Below are 4,665 nucleotides of genomic sequence, written 5' to 3'. Positions count from 1 at the left end.
ATCCTACAATCACTGCCTGAGAGGCTGCCTCTCAAGAGCATTGGTCCTGAGGTGTAAGGTCTACTTTGGTTCCAGTAGCTCCCCCATCGGGTAAGCTTCAGTTGTCTGGAAATTGGGAGTGGGAATTAAACTCAGAGCCCTGAACTTTATCTCCAGGTGCCACATGAGCCATAGACCTAGTTCTTTAACTTTTCAAATTGATTTTCAGACAGACTCTCCATAAATTTGCCTGGGCTAGCTGCCAACCATGATTCTTCTAACTCTCCTCCTGAGTAGCTAGGATTACAGGCACACACCACCACATCCAGTCAGATTATCTTTTACTGGCTAGCTCACCTTCACCTATGGTCTTCCCCTTACCAGTCTCCCCACTAGAATCCCTTACCAATGCTTCCTGAATGCTTCCCATTACTTGTACTTTCAGGCCTTGTCTCCATTTCTTATTCTCCTTGTCTTCATACATTGGATGCATTCTTCACTAATGAAGATAAGGAGGTCAAAGGACAAACCAGCTTCAGGGGCATACTCAAGATGATGTCTCAGTCCAGAGCCATTTTCCAGTCCCCTGTAGTGATATCGCTTAACCCTCTCCCCAAACAGACAGCTACTTACTCCTTACTCTTTACCCAAATATGTGAGGACAGCCAAAACATTTCCAGTTCATTCTGCATGACTCTTACAAACATGGCTTCCAACCCCCCAGTCATTGCCTTGAAGGGCACGCTATCTAGCTCTAACTTTTCCACTTAAAATTAAACATAGGAATTGTTTTTCTGCTTTAAATCTTTCATATTCCATCCATCTGTTTCTTAATCCTGTGCCATAATACAAGTTGAGAATTCCAAATATAGTATGTAAGTTATTCAATTTTAATCCTACTTTAATAACAATAACAACAAAAATGTCCCTAAGCCTATTTCTGTTGTCAGACAGCATCTATGTACACAAAATATTCTTGAATTGGTTACAATGAATCTTATTAATATGGCAATGTAAGAAATAATTACATTTAAAAAGTCTTATTAAATGTAGCATGCTATTGTACCATTCCAAGCTCAAGAGAGCATGCTTGCATACCATGTTCAGTCAATGTTTGGTGACTATGACAAAATACCTGAGATATCCTGGAGTTTGTGTCATTTAGTCTCATCCTATATGACCTTATGTGCATAGCTTTTGAGCTCTAGGATATGGAATAAGAGGTTTATCTTTATGATTGTTGTTCTTAATATACTATGTTATTTCTTTTTTCTTTCTTCCCCTTATGGTTAATCTCATGTGGTTACCGCATCTGACTTTTGGTACTTGGTATATTGTCTATACCTTTATTTGTTTATTTGAATTAGGGAAGGTAAGGGGGGGCGGAATAGGGAGAGGGTGCGGGAGGGAAATGGGGACAAAAACATGAGAAGGGGAAAAAATATCTGCGATAACAACTCATAAGGAGTGGTTGTTTGGGACTTCTAGTTTCAGAAGTTTTATTTAGTCAATGGTCACTTGGTCTTGTTGCTTTTGGCATCACTCTGATGGTGGGGTACATAGTATCAGAGCATTCAATCCACTGGCTCTCATGCCAACCTCCTCAAGGAACACTCTTTTTTTCATATATTTTTATTGTAATTAATAGAAGGGTTATATTATATTCACCAGATAGAAGGTGCATTAAATCACAAACATTGATACCCTTCTCAAGGAACACTTTTAACAGGCAGACACATACTATTTTACCAGTTCTAAGGTAATCCTTAGTTCAGTGAGTTGAGACCTAAAATTACTTATCAGCAAGTTCCCTCAAAAAGATGCAAAGAATGGCTGACTGCTTGTGGCTCATGCTTATAATACTAGCTACTCAGGAGGCTGAGATTTGAGGATCACCCTTCAAAGCCAGGTCAGACAGGAAGTCCATGAAACTTATATCCCCAATAAATTACCAAAAAAAAGTCAGAAGTGCAGTTGTGACTCAAGTGATAGAGTGCTAGCCTTGAGCCTTGAGTGTAGTGCCTGGGCCCTGATTTCAAGCTCCAGGACCCCAATACATACACACGTGTACACACACACACACACACACACACACACACACACACACACACACACACACAGGATCTTTTCAATTTTAGACCACTTCAAATCACTGTTTACAAGGCAATCATTCTCCCATAAACTATCATTTTCAATAAACATTTCCTCATATTTTGGTTACATGTCTACAGAAAAAAAAAACCCTGCTTATTCCTGTATGAGGTAGTAAATACATAGACTATACTAAAATAAGTGAATATTCAGGTATTTCTTCATTTCTTTCCGTCCAGAAAGTAAGATCAACTCAATCTAACAAATTTTAAATGTTATTTTTAAAAGTTCAGTTATAGGGCCGGGAGTTTGGCCTAGTGGTTAAAGTGCTTGCCTAGCATGCATGAAGATCCGGGTTCGATTCCTCTGTACCACATACATAGAAAAAAGCCGGAAGTGGGGCTGAGGCTCAAGTGGTAGAGCTCTAGCCTTGAGAAAGTCCAAGGACAGTGCTCAGGCCCTGAGCTCAAGCCCAGGACTGGCAAAAAAAAAAAAAGTTCAGTTATACTGATGTAGATAATAAAGATAAAGACCATAGGTAGTGCTAGACAGATGCTAGATGTCAATGTTAATTCTGTCACTTATTTTCTCATAACATTGGGCAAGTTAACATATTTGTGCTTCATTTTCCCCAAATGTAACCCAAAGAGGGTACTGACGGTGACAAAGATGATAACTGCAACATAGGACTGTTAGAATTAAATGAACTAAAATATGTAACACACTTGTAAAGTTCCTTAGCATGTGGCAAGAATTTTAAGTATTGTTCACAAGAATTCCTGCCAAGATTAACTCGTGATTAGCAGAACAGTGTCACAATGCATTATTTACTTAATAACTCTGTAGCCCTAGGCATCATGAAAATATCATGAAGTTCCTCCAATATGCCTGCTTTGTAATTCTCAACATATTGGCAACATTTTCCTTCATAGCGACAAAATGGATTCCTCAGTTTCAAGTTCTTTGACAACAAGGCCCCAAACAAGAAGGTAAGGGGAGCCAGGACTGGCAAAAAAAAAGAAAGAAAGAAAAGAAAAGAAAAAGGTGAGGGGACGAGGGAAGAAGAATTAAAATGGGACAGGGTGAAGGAAGCTTTCTCTTGATAGATATTTATTATAAAATGTTCCCTCTGAATTTCTACCAAGTGTTTTATTCATCAAAGCAGGTCACATGACCTCTATTAATCAGTGGAGATGGGACATAGAGTAAACAATTAATTTGGACCAATTAATTTGAAGCTTAGCCTTTGTTGCCCAACCAGGACCAAGTTTCTATTACAAAGGAAACAAGAAAATAGCCACTATTATGCAAACAACACCATCACATCACCCACAAGCATTGTTGCCTACTCTGTGTTTACCTTATATTCCTAGTAAAATAAAAGGTAAAGAATGGTATTTGTGGGCCAGGAGTTTGGCCTAGTGGTTAAAGTGCTTGCCTAGCATGCATGAAGACCGGGTTGGAATCCTCGGTAAAAAAGTGGTGCTGAGGCTCAAGTGGTAGAGCTCTAGCCTTGAGAAAGTCCAAGGACAGGGCCAAGGCCCTGAGCTCAAGCCCAGGACTGGCAAAAAAAAAAAAAAAAAAAAAAAAAAAGAATGGTATTTGTTCTTTTGGTAGTTTTCATTTGTTCTTGTTGGCAGTTTTGTCCATTTTACTATGAATATAAAGATACAGTTACTTTAGACTGAAGCCAACTCTGCCCTGTGCATCAAGTAAGTGAACCATAACCTGGAAGGCTTGTTTTGCACCTCCAAGAGCTTATGCCCTACATTGTTGCCCTGATTTCACAGTGATAACTGAAGCGTTGTGCAAGAAGTTAGTGATGATGTCAAACCCCATGTTTATACTCCAAGCACTCAGATATTCTACCAGATTTTTTTTTGGGGGGGGCCAGTTCTGGGCTAGCACTGAGAGAGCCTGAGCACTGTTCTTGGGCTTTCTCAAGGCTAACATTCTGCCACTTGAACCACAGCACCACTTCCGGCTTTTTTCTGTGTCTGTGGTACGGAGGAATTGAATCCAGGGCTTGATGCATGCTAGACAAGACTCTACCACTAGGCCCCACTCCTGTCCCCGCTAGAAGCAGATCTTATTTGTCATTTTTGTTTTCTCCTGAGAGCCTGCTAGGGAGCCAAATGCTTTCTCAAAATTTCTACTAATTCTCACTGAAATGATTCTATGACAAATTTTTGTGTCTTTGAAAAAATGTGTAGTCATCCATTTGGGTTTAATAGGAAGGAAGTTCTTCTTTAAAAGATGAAATGGAAAGTGATGAATCTGCAATAACGTTTTCATTGCCAATTTAATGTGTTTACATAAATATTTAATACATGAATCTTTTCAAGAAAAATAAAATGAGTCTATGAAATTTAGGATTCTGATGAAGGAGAAGTCAATGCAGATTAAACAATGAGTGTAAAACTATCAACTATAAATAGGAAAAGTAATTATTCCCTTCCACTACATGAGCCAATCATTACCCTCAGTTGCTGCAAGTGAATGGATCCCTTTAATTCCCTTAGCCATCAGCAGGGTAAACATCATTCACAATATATGCCTCCCACGTATCCTACAACTGCCTTTCAGTTTTTCTGT

The sequence above is a fragment of the Megascapheus bottae genome, chromosome 4, assembly GCF_031878675.1.
Source record: "Megascapheus bottae isolate mThoBot1 chromosome 4, mThoBot2.hap1, whole genome shotgun sequence".
Taxonomy (NCBI): domain Eukaryota; kingdom Metazoa; phylum Chordata; class Mammalia; order Rodentia; family Geomyidae; genus Megascapheus; species Megascapheus bottae.
The sequence above is the reverse complement of the archived record's forward strand: the minus strand, read 5'-3'. Positions refer to the sequence as shown.